Source organism: Amblyomma maculatum, chromosome 3 (assembly GCF_055883805.1).
Source record: "Amblyomma maculatum isolate TAMU_Amacu chromosome 3, ASM5588380v1, whole genome shotgun sequence".
Classification (NCBI taxonomy): Eukaryota; Metazoa; Arthropoda; class Arachnida; order Ixodida; family Ixodidae; genus Amblyomma; species Amblyomma maculatum.
Window position 1 is genome coordinate 111369633 of NC_139346.1, and position 16758 is coordinate 111386390.

Below are 16758 nucleotides of genomic sequence, written 5' to 3' on the forward strand. Positions count from 1 at the left end.
TACAGTGGATACCACTTATAACGTAACCGCTTATGTGAAGGAGGTACCATGTCGTGGGGGGGCCACAACAGTGCACTAAACACAAAGGAGGATTCCTCTATCACCCTCACCGCACAGCTTGTGTTCCAACTAAAAGCCCTTGTTCCGAGACTCCTCATATTACTTGTTTGAATTCAAAGGCTGCTAAGGTTAGCACCACCGCCTTTGCGAAACTGAGCTTGCGTTAGAGCATACACAGTTCCGCGCGCGGCGGTCGCGGTAATTTACGCGGTCGCGCGCTGCGTGCGGTATGCTGAAACTATTCTGTGTTCAGAGGACTTAGTGCGTTGCGTTTTGTTCATTTATTAATGAGATGCGTGTGTAGCTTCAGGTCAAAAAGTGCAGTACCGCTTTCAGTGCAGCGTTCGAGGTCCCGCGACCTACGTTATAAGCGGTCTACACTGCATGTATACTAGTCCTCAACTGCAAACTCGCAACAAGTGCCTAAAAAATATGCGGCAAGGTAAAAATGGTATATAAGGAATTTCTTAACAAGTAGCAACACCATAACCGAGCATTCCGAAGACTCCGACCAAAATAAAAAAAAAAAAAAGCTTCCAAGAACCATCCGTCCTGGAGACCGAGACCAAGTATCGGAAAAAGGCGACTTCTTCAGTTAGATGACCCCGAACCACGTGAACCGTACGAGCTAGCCACAACGCAGAAAAAAAAAAAAGATGACCCCAGCGAGCACAGCTGCTACCGCACATTTGAACCTGCCGGCACCTTGACTCAATATAGGCTTTTTAAATCTCCCCCCCCCCTCCCCTCCCTACCCCTTTAAACCTTACTAGCTCTCTTCTTCTTTATTCGTATGCCGTATGCCTTTATGCCTCTTCTCAACAAGCCCTGCGTCACCCGCGCCGGAGTCGAGCAGTAGGAATTTAAGAAGTGATGGTTGGAGAAGTCTCATGTTTAGAGAGCAGATGCGAGCGAGGGAGGAGTGGTGGGGAGGGCTTTAACAATTAAGCAGCTGCAGCAAAGGAACTCACCTCGAACGAGAAAAAAAAACAGGCAAAACGAAGGAAGCAGCATGGTATGCAGGGGTTGAAGGCGATGGGAGAGGGACAAGCTGGCGCTACCTGCACAACACGAAAAAGGGGGGGGGGGGGGTGATTTCAATGTCCCCAGCGAGCACCGTTGCTACCGCACACCTATACCTGCCTGTACTTGCCGGCACCTTGACTCATGACTCAGAGGCTTTTAAACCTCTACCCCCCCCCCCCCCCCCACTTCCTACCCCTTTAAACCCACTTCCCCTTTCCTGTATTCGTCCCTCCTTGCCTCTTCTCAACAAGTCCTTCGTCACCGGTACAGATGTCGAGCCGTCTCCCAATCATCGCTTTTCTGGGAATTAAAAAAAATAATAAAAAAAATAAACCACCAGAAGTTTCAAGTTTAGAGAGCATCGGATGCGAGCTGGGAGAGCGGTGGGGAGGGCTTTAACAATTAAGCAGCTGCAGCATGGGTACTGACCTCTAACGAAAAAAATAAATAGGCAAAACGAAGGAAGCAGCGTGGTATGCAGGGGATGAAGGCGATGGGAGAGGGACAAGCTGGCGGTGCATGATAACACAAAAAAATTTGTGAGGGGGGAGGGGGGAGGCTGATCTTTCTTTTTTCTGCTTTTAATGTGTCGTTGTGGAAACCGAATATTTCTCTTGATCTAAGAAAGGAATTGGATTATTGAAATTTTGTTATGTATATTTTTGTGCGAAACGAAGTGGCGTCCGTGTGCTGTGCGATGTCAGCGCACGTTAAAGATCCCCAGGTGGTCGAAATTACTCCGTAGCCCTCCACTACGGCTCCCCTTTCTCTCTATCCACTTTCACTCCCACCTTCATCCCTTCCCTTACGGCGCGGTTCAGGTGTCCACAGAGCAAGTGTGACGGATACTGCGCCTTTCCCTTCCTATGAACCAACCAACCAACCAACCATTTTTGTGATGATGGCACATAAAGTGCAATGACCTACTTTATTAAATCAAATGAACATCTTCCTTCAAATCATTTAATTGTTCCATGCACATAAGCAGAATGTAACTACTTTTGGCCATTGTCAAGCATCCAAAAGCACCCTCTATTCAAGAATGCATTTTAGTATTGTACGATTAAGCAATCGCGCCTGTAACTATATACTTTATTATTAATTGCTTCACTTTTTCTTTATGTAACAGCGCCCTGGTGGGCAGTGATAAATTGTACCTTCACTGTGTAGTATATATGTTTTGATAAGAGTTGAGTGATTTCGACATCTTGGCATAAAGGTACTGTGTTGTTTACATATGGATGCCCAGTTGATGTGCATTTTCAACATAATACGACAAATGAACCATTGACAATCAAAGTTTGGTGTATATATGGGCGCCCATATGAACTCTGCACCCATATGCCCAGTGCCCATATGATCCATATGTCCTGCAATGCATATGGGTATGGGCACAATATGGGCACAATATGGGGCACATATGGCCTCATACCACTTGCCCATATAAACGGCGCCTAGTCCTATATGCCCCATATGGTGTGAATTTGACCCCATATGAATCGATATGTGGCCTATATGAATTCATATGTGGCCTATAAGAATTCATATGTGGCCTGTATGAAAATCATATGGGTCTTTTTCAGTAGGATACTTCCTTATATCGGCCACTTTGCGCTTGTTAATTAGCTTTGATATCTCTGCCAATTCTACCTGTTCTGTTGGATTGGAAGCTTTCATGGTCTGGCGTTTCTTAATAAAATCTTTCGTCTCCTTAGACAGCTTACCGGTATAATCTCTAACTATCCTAGAGGAAGTATTCAGAGACTTGGAATGGGAGCAGTTAGAGATAAGGGTAGAGGGAGAATACCTCAGTAATCTGCGATGTGCTGATGACATTGCCGTGCTAAGCAACTCGGGAGATGAACTACAAATAATGATTGATGACCTAGACAGGAAAAGTAGAAAGGTAGGCTTGAAAATCAATATGCAGAAGACTAAGGTAATGTTCAACAGCCTCGGGAAGGAACAGCAGCTTACATTAGGTAGCGAAGTACTGGAAGTAGTAGGCGAATATGTCAACTTAGGACAGGTAGTAACCGCAGATCCGGACCATGAAAAGGAAATAACAAGAACAATATGATTGGGATGTAGCGCATTTGGCAAGCATTCGCAGATTATGTCTAGCAGCTTACCGGTATCGCTAAAGAAGAAAGTATATAACAGTTGCATCTTACCTGTACTCACCTATGGCGCTGAAACGTGGAGGCTAACCAAGAGAGTTCTACTTAAGTTGAGGACAACCAGAGGGCTATGAAACGAAAAATGGTAGGGGTAACATTAAGAGATAGGAAGCGTGCAGAGTGGGTCAGAGAAATAACTCAAGTTACCGACATTCTAGTGGAAATTAAGAAGAAAAAATGGACATGGGCAGGACATGTAGTGCGAAGAGAGGATAACCGATGCTCGCTTAGGGTAACAAACTGGATTCCAAGGGAAGGTAAGCGTAGCATGGGGCGGCAGAAAGTTAGGGGGGCGGATGAGATTAAGAAGTTCGCATGGGTCAAGTGGATGCAGCTAGCACAGAACCGCGTTAAGTGGAGAAATATGGGAGTGGGTATAGTCAGACTGATGATGATGATGATGATGATGATGATCCTACCGCCTACGTCTACAGCGCACTCAGTAATGATATCTCTGAAGTTATTGTATATTGCTTCTAGGGTAATGTCGCCATCCTCGGTTCGAGCTGAATATCTAATCTGAAGCGAGATCCTGAACTCTTCTGCCTTCCCCCTCACCGATAATGCGTTGATGGACTTCATTATTACTAATCCGTTGCGTTCCTTCTTCAGATTTAGACTAATTCGGGGCCTCATCATACTGTGGTCACTGCATCGCACTTTCCCGATTGCCTCTACATCTTGCATAATGGCGGGGGTTGAACATAGTATGAAGTCAATTTCATTTGTAGTCTCCCCATTAGAACTTTTTCATGCCCATTTGCCGTTCTTCCGTTTGATGAAGAAGGTATTCATGATTCGTAAGTTATTGCGCTCTGCAAACTCAACTAGTCCCACCCCCCTGCTATTTCTAGAACCAATACTATTATCACCTACTGCCTGGTCTCCTGCCTGTTTTTTCCCTGCCTTGGCATTGAAGTCGCCCATCAGTACAGTATACTGTGTCTTCACTTTTCGCATTGCCGATTCTACATCTTCGTAGAAGCTTTCAACTGCCTGGTCATCATAACCACAGGTAGGTGCATAGGCCTCTACAACCTTTACTTTATACCGTTTATTTGGCCTAATTACGATGGCTGTCACCCTCTCATTAATACTATAGATTTCATCTATATTACCCGATATATTCTTATTGACAAGGAAATCTACTCCTAGTTCTCGCCTCTCCGGTAAACCTCGATAACACAGTGCATGCCCATCCTTTAGTGCAGTGTATGCCTTATTCAGCCTCATAACCTCACTAAGCCCTATGACATCCCATCTCATACCCTCTAGTTCTTCTAACAGCACTGCTAAACTAAATTCACTGGCTAGTCTTCTAGCGTTAAACGTTGCCCAGGTCAGCTTCCAATGGCGGCCTGTCCAACGGAGCCAATAATTCTTAGCCCCCCATGCGGCTTCACAGGTCTGACCGCCGTCGTTGTCAGTTGTTCCGCAGCTGCTGGTGACTGAGGGCCGGGGTTTTTTATAGGTATAATCATGGGAGGTTGCCGCCAATTACTGCACCAGGGGGCCAACTCCTGTTATGGTGAGGGAGTGCGTTTCCGGAGGTTTTCGCCGGGATCAGGTCGCACCCCAAACCCTTTTATGCAGTTCCATCGACAGGCAGAATTTTTTTTCTTATCCGGTGGTGGATTGTGCGGCACCGGCATTCGAGCCCCGGTCTTTTTGCATGTAAGGCGGATGTCCTACCGCTAGGCCACCGCTGCTCCGGGTGGGTCCCGATCCCGTGAGCTGCCTCTTCGTCATGTTCTTGTCAAACCAAAAATATATGAATGGTTAAATAATGCACCTCCAAAGTATCAAAATACTTACTTTATGGCATGGCTTTGATTGGTTGCACCAAGGTAGACATGGACGAGAATTGCTGGAAAAAGCATCCTTAATCGAGCGAATAGAATTTGCAGTGATTCGTTTTTCAAGTGAATTGCGAATGGTCCGAAAATAGTGCCGGCATATGTGCTTGCAGCCCCTGACTTCGAAGCGCTGGTCATAGCGTATTAGTTTCACTGCTTTGTCGAGTGTGAACACACAATGACCTGCGAATTTTATTCGATATATAAGGTTTTGCTCATCACGGTCCACCATCAAGGCCAGCAGTTTGTTTGGTGAATGGTGAACGGCATCAACATTGATTGGTGGACACACGCGCTCACAATGTGTTCTACGATGAATTAAAATTTAAAGTAAGCACCTTATTACTGGAAAATTAATTTAGATGTTTTCGGCGTTGTGTGAAGCACCGCACAGAGTTTCTTTAATTTTCCATACTTAATTATTACCTTCGAAATAACAAATGTGTAAATACCATCTGAACGAACTGAGACAAAAAAATATCAGGTCTATGAAAAGATTCGAAATCAGCAGGAGGAGCGGGAAGAAGATGAGGAGGAAATGCAGAGTGGTTAACCCGTAAAAGTAACCTGTTTGCTACCCTTCACTGGGGGAAGGGGGTGAGTGATATAACAGTTGTGAGAGCTTTCAAAAAATGCAATTAGAATACACCTTTTTGCTTTTTTTATTCAGGACAATGAAAGCGGCAAGCATTAAACCATTACACAAATAGCCTTTGATTTGTCTACGCAATCCTTGGCGTCTCGAATGAAAAGGTCCCTTCGACTACCTAATTAGGGAACGACTGCTTCACGCCTTCTGCACTGTCGTTCGTTTCGAGAGATGTGAAAGCGGCTGCTAGCAGTTCCAGAAAGAATCGTTTCTGTTTAGGTCACCTTTTGTGCCGAAAGTTAACCCCTGAGGAGTGAAGAATGAATGTGGTTAAGTAATGGCAATTTTATGGCCTTGTATAATGGTAAAAGGGAACGAATCTTAATTCCTTGGAAATTACACCTAAAAGGATTCTCTTATTACCAAAAATGAGACGTGATGATGTATTTTAGCTTGCAGTTAGATATCGTGGCATTTTGTCTATTTTGTCAAAATGTGACTTCTTCGCATGATAAAAGGAACGTAATTTTCGTCTAAAGGCTATTCCAGCTCAAATGTCAACTTGTGGGAGTCCAGATCTGGAAACCTTTCTGTGCTCTCGCTGCAGATTTCCTGATGTTGCTGACGCCTACCTCGTTGCCTATTTTTCCATTTTTTGGATTTGGGTACATCCAGTGCTAATGCAGACATCTGGAGCCCTTTGTCCTTCATGTAACCTTACAAGAGGTCTAAGGCGGTGCAGTCAAGCTACCCTACAGGCTTCATGATATGTCTACACAACTCCATGAACACATATTTAAAGCCGTATCAAGCCATGCTCATGCTACGCTGCTTCCACAAGCCATGACGTAATTCTGCTAAAAACAGGCAGTGCTAAATATTGTATTGATGGATTTCACACTGAACATCTTCTCTTTGACTGTTTGAGGTGTCATTCACATGCAGCAGCGCTGATAGCATATGGTAACAAAAATATCGGATCCAAATATGCCTACACCAAAGATCTCGCAGCGAGAGCAAAGTATTTAGTGGTATTTGTATTCCGACTCGCACTTCACCACCGAGCCTCAAAGGATACGATGTGAAAAGTGATCCGGTGCCAATTTTTGAGCGACCATTTATTTAGTAGAGTAAAGGATAGAGACGGGTACAGCGACGAACGACCTGGCTCCACAAAACAGGGTGCGCGAACAGAGAGCAGAAGAAAAAAAAACAAATATTACAGCGAAAAGTGTTTTTCCAGAAATGCCTGCTGCTAAAACAGGTTGTTTGAGCAAGGTACTCTGAGTTACTGCGCAGAGTGTGGAAGCCACCTGTGAGCACCGCGCATCCAACGAGGGTGCGTGAACAAGTGCGGGCGAAGCAGAATGTGCGGTCAGGGTCAGTAAGCCCTAAGAAGGGCTTGAAATAAAGACCGAGTTAAAACATGGATTAAACCTTCATATTGGAGACGTCCGACCACCGCGCTGGCGAAGTAGTTAAGCCGCTCAACTGCTGAAGCCAAAGATGTTGCTTTGACTCCTGGCCGCAGCGGCCGCTTTTCGGTGGAGGCGAAAAGCATGGCGCTCGTCTAGTGTGTCGTTAAAGAAACTCAGGGAGCCGAAATTTTCGCAGCCCTAAGCTACAACGCGTCTCATATATCATGATTTGGCTTTAGATGCTAAACCTTGTTAACAAAACCAAACCTATTTGACTCATCCTACAGGAAGTGTGTATATATAACCCTGCAGTAATGAATGTTAGGCACCTAGATTTAGCCTTTGGGAAGCTCGTGCTTCTTCAGTCCATGCCACTCTTCTAAAATTATTTGGCAGTGCCTTAAAATTCCGAGCAAACACTGCACCCATGCATGAGCACGCTCCCCTCCTTACAAATGCCTTCATTACTAAATTAGCTTTTCCCGCTTGCCGCCCTTATCATGCACCGTTCGCAGGAAACATCGGTCAGTCCCATCCAGTATAAGGATCGAATCTAATTCAATCCTGCTTTGCTGCTCTATTAGATGCATGATTAGATTTGAAATAATTAGATATGTTTGCTGTGCAGGTTTTTACCGCAGGTGGAGGGGCGATCGTTTCTAGCGCATACGCTGCCCACGGGCTCCCAAAAACCTCTAAAACAAATCAGGTACCTCGGAGGCGGCAACTCGTAGTGAGGCGCTGACAGTGTGTGTCGGATCACTACCGCGTTTGAGACATTGATGTGCGCTCGTTATATACAGCCAATGGGTGTTGTGAAGTTTGAGCTGACACCGAAATTAAGCAAGAGAAGGAGACAATTCCTAACGTGTTTAAATAGCGCACAGAGGGAAAACGTCGTCAGCGGCAGCACGTCGATCAATTTGCGTCAGTGGCGGCAGGCGTAGCGAGAACACTAGGGGGCGGGGCCCCGATGTCTCAGCGCACGCTCAAGAGCCCGATCAGAGGCAAGTAAATTTTCAAATTATGTGCGCGGCTCTGTAGCTTTCTCTGGAGAGAAAATTTGTCGTCGCCATGTTGAATTTTGCTTCCGTTCTTGGGCAGCCCCTCCCCTTGTTTTACTGAAAATTGTGGCCTACATGGACGGAGGCCGTCTAGCCAATGTACTCAGTGGTGAGGCCACGCCAACCTTGAATGTGTTTGTCATTTAAGCCATTTATGAAAGTGCTGGGATACGGCTTTTCTAAAGATTTACCTTTATTTGTAAACACATATATCAAGACCCAGCTTAAAAACAGAAGGAAGAAGCGGTCACCTGGCAATATGAAGCAATACCACCTTGCCCGACTTTTTGCTGGGCTAGTTTGTTCATTGTGACTTGAGTGAAACAGCGCGAAAGAAGCCCGAAGGCGAAGCCAAGAAGGGACAGGAAATAGCGCTGAAACAAAATGAAGAAGTTAAACTTGATGACAAAAACAGTAAAAGGAACATGGAGTAAAGAGCCAAAACAACGGTAAAAGCTAAAAGTCAACTGAATTCGAAAATGGATGAAAACAAAGTGAAAAAAGTCACTCTTGAATACATAAACAGTCAATGAAACATGGTATAAAACACCATAAAACAGATAGAACATCGCTAGCAGGTAACAAGTATAAAACCGATAAAAACTGACGAAATGAAGTTGTGGAAAAGATAAAAACTGATAGAAAGTGACCACGTGTGGATAAAAATTGCGCACAGACCTTCACGAAAAACAAAAAAATCAACGATTAAAACGCGCTTAGTGAGCGAAAAACCTAACAAAGTTGTTCCAAGAAGGCAAGTTCATTCTCGTACAAAGATTTTGAGGCATCGCTCACACAATCCGAGCCCTTTTGTTTTATAACGAACGCTTCTTTCAACTCCCGGACTACGCTATCCCTACTTCTATCTCGAACAACTGTTTCGCGTAAACGATGCATGCATATGCATTCTTTGCAATGAAGTGCTAAATTATTGCCAGTTCCGTTTTCAAGTGAGCGCTCGTGTTCCCTTAAAAGTTCGTTCAAGCACCTTCCGGTTTGTCCGATATAAACGTTTTCGCATGTAAGAGGAATATGATATATCACCCCGTCCCTACACCTGACGAACATGTTGGCATGCTTCACGCCACAGGTTTGTTCTCTTGGTTTTTCGTTGTTAATCCTATGACACAACGTAGCTAGCTTGGAAGGGGCAGAAAACACTGCAGGAATCTTATACTTATTGGCAGCGTTTTTCAAATTATGGGCTACACGGTGGGAATACGGGACAACGGCTGGTCTCGCCCTCCTGTTGCCTTCCTGGGTAACAGGAGGGCAACTAAGACCTGCACAGCTCTCCGTATGCTTTACTCAAAACATGCAAGGTTTCACTGCAAATAAGTCACGTTTCTTGGTATGCAATGGTCCTAAAGCATGAACCTGCTATTTCATTGGCAGGAATAACGCGTGAATACCGCATTAGTGCTGTGTGACTAGCACGAGCAAGAGGCAGAACAATAAGCCTATCAAAGCAATAAAAGTGAAGTAGTAAGCTCATATACTGCTCTCTTCGTAATCGCGCAGTTCTGCATACCATATGGCCTCCAACATTGTGAATCCATTAGCTTACATATTTATCTTCATAAGTGTTTATTTAGCTTTTCATTGCTCACAAACTGTGTGACCGTTTAAGTTGGCACCTGGCTTTAAAGCAGCGCTCTAATGAAGATGGTTTCGGTGGGTTTGTCTCGGAGTCTGTAAAAGTTTCGGTCTTGTTTACTTGCTTTGCTTTGTTAATGCTTTATTTTATTAATCAGTTAATCTACCTTTCAAACAAAGTTTTTTTCGCAAGCGTAATCTGATTTTGCGGCTACGAATGTGCAAGATTTCAACACGTTGTATCCTGCGTCAATCAACTTTACCTCAAACTTTTATCGAACTAAATTGAATCTATTAGTGAGTAATATTTTGAAGGCTTTCAGACTTCGTGCCCAACCCTCTCGAATTTCTTTAACAAATTTATACACTAGGCTGCATTCGAAATAACACTTAACCAAAGTAATTTTACAATATTCTGGCCCTCGTGCGTCTTGCCTTAAGTTGTTGGGAATGTGATGATACTTAGAGAACTCACTGACCTACAGAGCTATATCATCACATCTTCTGGGTAGAGCCATATAACCTTGGCAAATGAGAACATTTTCAAACTTTTTAAAGCCGCGACATGTGACGGTATTACAAATAAAATACAAGATGTGTTTATATGTTTTGCAACAGGTCTCAATATCATGGCCGGACTCACGGTGCGAGAGCCTTTAAGTGATGCTGCTGGCCGGCTGGAGTAGGAAGTTTTTCAACACAACTGAATACAGACACGGGCGCCCCTTATATAGGCCAAGGCGGCTCGGCGACCGGTTGGTGGAAGAGCTTTCGGTCCACATGGTGGCATTAATTTGCCACCAGGATAACGTTAGGAGTTGTCTTTGTGAAAAAGGGACTGACGCTTCGGCAGATGCAATGGGAGAGGTTCCGTTCTTCTTTAACCGAGTGGAGGGAGCTGTTTACAATAAAGTCCTGAGAGAAAGGCTGGGAGCAGCTGGGTGCTCTTGTAATCTACTCAATCGGAAGCTCAGGTGGTATACTGATTTTATCAGAGATTGACCACTGTAGGTTATGTTCAAATACGCCAAACCGACTATACGCCTTGGGATTTGTGATTTGCTTCAGCGGTACGCTGCAGCCTTTCCCTACGATAAAACTAGCGAGAAATGACCCAAGGTTATAAGTAAAAGCCGGACGTTTATATGCAGAACTAGGCAGTTAAAATTAATTTCAGGCGTCCAACGGAGAAAATAGGCCCCAAGGCGTTAAAATGAAAATTGCACAATATCAAAGATCCGAACATCGGCATGTCATATCTGCCGCGAAATAAAACGAGAGGAAGGAAGATCTGGAATTTTCGCAAATTCGCGAACCTGAGAACCGGTTTTGTTTTTTGTGTGCACTTTGTCGTGAAGCAGCGACGGTAACCACTACCGCGATTACGAAATATATGCTCGTCTTACAGACCACAATCATTAGTAATATTGTAACGAGTACAAGGCAGCGATCACTAATCGGAACAGTTCCACGCACTACACTCAGTTTCGTCCTCTTTGTCCTCTGTTCATCTTTGCCCTCTTTTCAGAGAAGCACGCGGCATGACTCACCCCCCCCCCCCCCCCTCTTTGAAAGCGGCGACTCGACGCTGGGAGTGTCCTCAAATTATGCACACAGGAGAAGCAGGGAACACAAAGCTGCAAAAGGTCACTGCCTCTCATAATACGGTTTCATCCGCACTACATGAAGAGTTTCAGCACTTCAGCGCCGCCGTGTTAAAGGTTGTTGGCCCCGAGCCACCAACTCGTAAGTCACGTTACTAATTCATTATTAATTTAAACAGCGCGAACACGAAGACAAAGGACAATATAAAAGAAACCGCTTTCTTTTATCTTGTCCTTTGTCTTCGTGTTCGCGCTGTTTAAATTAATAATGAATAAGTACCAACTCGCCCAACAAAGTATCTTGGTAAGTCACGTTACTAAGATGCTGAATGACTTCGTATGGCCCAAAGTAACGGCGAAGTAGTTTCTTTGGAGAGTCCTCGACGGCGCACTGGTGTCCACACCCATACAAGATCGCCAGGTTGGTAGTGAACGTATCTGCGTCGGAGGTTGTACCGACTGGCATCGCCATGTTGTTGATGCTGAATACGGCATCGTGCGAGCTGGCGCGCTTCTTCGGCTCGCTGTAGAAATATGTCGACGTCTGCATAGGCGTTGGCGACATCGTTGCCGTGACTTGTGGGTAGCATAGCGTCCAACATTGTGGTGACGGGACGACCGTAAACTAGCTGAAATGGCGCAAGAACGCGTCGTCTCCTGTTCAGCCGTATTGTATGCAAAAGTTGCATCCGGAAGGACTTCATCCCACGTGCGATGCTCAACGTCGACGTACATGGAAATCATGTCTGCAAGCGTTTTATTGAGGCGTACAGTTTGTCCGTTTGTTTGCGAATGGTAAGCAGTAGTCCTACGATGACTTATGCAGGTAAGACTGAAGAGAGCCTGCATTAGTTCGGCCGTAAAGGCTGTACCGCGGCCAGTAATAATAACCGATGGGGCACCGTGGCGCAGTACGATGGCCTTGAGAAACAACTGGGCTACTTCAGCTGCAGTTGCACGGGAAAGTGGCTGTGCCTCGGCATATCGCGTTAAGTAGTCCTCCGCCACTACTACCCATCTGTTCCCTGATGCAGACGTTGGGAAAGGGCCCAGAAGATCCATGCCCACTTGCTGGAAAGGCGCTGTTGGAGGGATCGGCTGAAGAAGCCCTGCAGGCTTCAGTGGAGGTGCATTTCGCCGCTGGCAATCTCGGCATATTCTCACGTAGTGCTGGACTGAAGGCAGCAACTTAGGCCAATAGTACTTTTGCCGAATGCGTGCTAATGTTCGCGTGACTCCTAAATGACCAGCCGAAGGCTCATCGTGGCATGCGTTCAAGATTTCTGGCCGGAGGTCGGATGGCACAACGAAAAGAAAGGTTTCCTTGCTGTGCTGAAAGTGTCACTTATATAGGACGCGATTGCGAATGCTGTAGGAGGATTAACCCCCCTGTGAAAGCACGTGGGACAGCTACTTCAAGACCTTCGAGATGGTCAATAAGCGGGCGTAAACCGGGGTCATCCCGTTGACGCTGGGCCATGTCAGTGGTCGTGACGACAGCAAGAAACGGGAAGTCATCGTCTTCTCGGTCGGGAGGGGCAGCATCAACTTGTGCACGAGACAAGCAATCGGCTTCGCTGTGCTTACGGCCGCTCTTGTATACAACCGTAATGTCGTATTCTTGGAGACGGAGGCTCCACTTTGCAAGCCGTCCAGAGGGGTCTTTGAGGTTGGCTAGCCAGCTTAACGAATGGTGGTCGCTCACAGACCTAAAAGGGCGGCCGTAAAGATAGGGTTGTAACTTAGTTATTGCCCAAACTACCGCGAGACATTCCTTTTCCGTGGTTGAATAGTTTGCTTTTGAAAAAGAGCGACTCGCGTAAGCGATAACTTTCTCAGTGCCATTTTGCCACTGAATCAGAACGGCACCGAGTCCAAAATTACTGGCAACGGTATGAATATCCGTAGCAGCTTTTTCATCAAAATGGGCAAGTATCGGGGCGGTCTGCAGTCGTCGGCGTAACTCGTTGAAGGCATTGTCTTGATCATCTTGCCACGCAAAAGAAACATTGTCTCGCGTAAGAAGCGTAAGGGCCTCGGCAATCGAAAAATTCTCGACGGAGCGCCTGTAATAGGCACAAAGCCCCAGAAACCTTCTAACGGACTTTTTGTCGGTTGGGCGCGAGAAGTTTTCCACAGCAGCAGTCTTGTCGGGATCCGGTTGCACGCCCTCAGCACTAATAACATGGCCAAGAAAGCGGAGCTGCTGGAATCCGAAATGGCATTTCTGTGGTTTTATCGTCAGTCGTGCTCAACGCAGCGCCTGTAGTACCACTCACAGCCGGTCGAGGTGCTTCTCAAAACTAGCCGCGAAAATGACGACATCGTGAAGATACACTAGGCATGCTTGCCACTTCAGTCCAGAGAGAACGGTGTCCATCATTCGTTGGAAGGTTGCTGGCGCAGAACAGAGACCGAAAGGAAGCACTTTAAATTCATAAAGGCCGTCAGGGGGTGACGAACGCTGTTTTCTCTCTGTCCCTTTCGTCCCCTTCTATTTGTCAGTAGCCGTTCTTGAGGTCAAGCGACGAGAAATATTTGGCATTGCGTAACTGGTCCAATGCGTCGTCAATACGTGGGAGTGGGTATACGTCCCGTTTCATTACCTGATTTAACTTACGATAATCGACGCAAAAACGCAAGGTGTCTTTTTTCTTCACCAACACTACAGGCGAAGCCCAGGGACTGGTAGACGGCTGTACCACGTCATCAGTAAGCATTTCTTACACCTGGTGCCGAATAGCCTCTCGTTCCGTTGGCGACACGCGGTATGGGTGTTGTGAAATCGGCTTGGTCTCCGCGGCAACCATAATGCGGTGTTTGGCTACTGGGGTGCGCCCAACCTTCGAAGACGTTGCAAAGCATCTAGCAAATTCTTGAAGGAGCTCTAAGAGTCGCCACCTCTCAACCACTAACAGATTGGGATTAATGCCCACAGCTGATAAAATGTCGGGTACATCGCATCCGGCTGGCGACGGCGGCGCCAGAGTACAGATGTTCGCTGACTCAATAAAGTCGGCAACATACGCGATGGCCGTTCCTTTCGCAATGTGCTGAAACTCGGTCCCGAAATTTGTAATCCAGAGCTTCGCACAACCGTCCCGCAAGCGAACCAGTCCTCTTGCAGCGCAGATCCCTTACTCAAGAAGCAGGCCCACGTTCCTCTCTGCCAGTACGTCGCGGTCGCACCGTGAGTGACTTTCTAGCAAGACCATAATGCTTCTCCTTGGCGGGACCGTAACGTGAGCAGCTGTAATACGTAAGGCGGGCGTTGATGAACCGTCGACACTAGATCTCGTAATGGCTTGGCTCGGCGAAAACGTCACACGTGATTCTCGCAAATTAATTATCGCACCGTTAGCCTGTAAGACGTCCAAGCCGAGTATGCCGTCTCGGGAATAGTAGTTAAGTACAAGAAAGTCGCCAACATAAACAAATCCGTCAATTGCAACTCTCGCAACGCATCTTCCAGCCGGGGTAATAAGGTGTCCCCCTGCAGTGCGGATCTGAGGCCCAGTCCAATCGGTCAAAACTTTCTTCGATTTCCTGGCTACCGCACTGCTCATAACTGAATAGTCCGCCCTCGTATCAAATAACGCTGTAATGAGAAAATCATCGATAGAAACCGGTATGTTCGAAGCTGCGCACTCAAGTTCATCGTTACATGACGCCGTCTGATAGCCGCTATCTTCTACTAAAATTGATGGAGGATGTTCGACACCTCGCTCGTCAGCGGCCTCATCTCCGCAGGTCGCTGTTCCTAGTTTTTTCGACTGCTCAGGGAGCGAGGGCTCGGCGAGCGGCCAGTGCGGTATGTAGATGGACGTGGACTTCGGGAACGATAACGGGAATAGGTAATGACGCGGGACCCGTATTGTGGGACGTCTGGAGGATTCGTATGCGTCGAAAGGTACTCCTCGATTTCGGGTGGTCGTTCACCACTCCGAGGACATCGTGCACGCGGATGGAAGCCGCGAAGTCCGGCGCGGTGGTACGGACAGAGCCTCAACATGTGACCGGCGTCACCACAGTGGTAACAAAGGGGCCGATTGTCAGGGGCACGCCAGACGTCAGTCCTCCAAAACCGTGCACCGGCTATAAGTGGAGAACGGCGCGGGCTTGGATGACGAGCAGGGATATCCACTCTGGTCCTCGGAGAATTGTACCCACTATGAAGGCAGTGATCCCTTCATGGATCACTGCCTTGTCGTGGCGGAGGGGCTTGCGAAACTAAATGAAGTCGTGAGCTCTGCTGTGTAGGGCCACCCAAGATAGACAGGTCACGGCAGAGAGTTCTGACAAAATGTGATTCACTGGAGAAGGTAATGGCAACCCACTCCAGTATTTCCTGCCTAGAAAACCTTATGGCCAGTCACAATACCATTAATGATATGGCGTCGGAAGATGAGCCCCCCAGGTTGGAAGGCGTCCCACATGTTACCGGGGATGAACAAAGGGCGATTCCTAGTAGCTCCAGGACGAATGAAGCGGCTGGGCTAAAGCCAAAAGGACGCTCAGTTGTGGATGTGTCGGGAAGCGACCGGAAAGTCCGATATTGCAAGGAGATATATCACATAGCAACATGGAATGTAAGATCTATGACGCAAGGTAAACTGGATGTCGCCAAGCGAGAAATGAACAGATTGAACATTGATATCTTGAGTATCAGCGAGCTCTAGTGGACCGGAATGGGAGAATTTAACTCCGGCGACCATTATGTCTTTTATTGTGGGCACGAATCCAAGAGAAGGAATGGGGTCGCTCTCATAGTAAACAGAAGAATGGCTAAAGCAGTGCTAGGGTACAACCCCAAAAACGACCGAATGAATTCACTTCGGATCCAAGGTCCACCCTCTCAACATAACAGTTATCCAAGTCTATGCACCGACCACTACTTCTGAAGAAGCTGACGTTGAGAGATTTTATGCGGACCTACAATGCCTTTTAGACCGCACCCCATCATCAGACGTCGTTTTTCTCATAGGAGACTGGAATGCTATGGTCGGGAGTGAATAAATATCCGGAATTGTAGGCAAGTTCGGTCTTGGCGAGTCAAATGAAGCTGGACAGAGGCTAGTAGAGTTTTGTCAAGAAAACAACCTGACCATAGCGAATACTCATTTTCAACAGCACAAGAGGCGCCTGTACACATGGACTTCACCGGACGGTCTGTACAGGAATCAGATCGATTATATTCTTTGCCGGCAGAGATGGAGAAGCGCTATACAAGCAGTAAGAACAAAGCCTGGGGCCGATTGTGGCACCGATCATCAGTTTCTTGTTGCCAAAATTAAGCTTCGATTGAGGAAAACTCAGAAAACTAGAAGGCCTTTCAGGTATGATCTGGATCAAAATCCATTAGAAT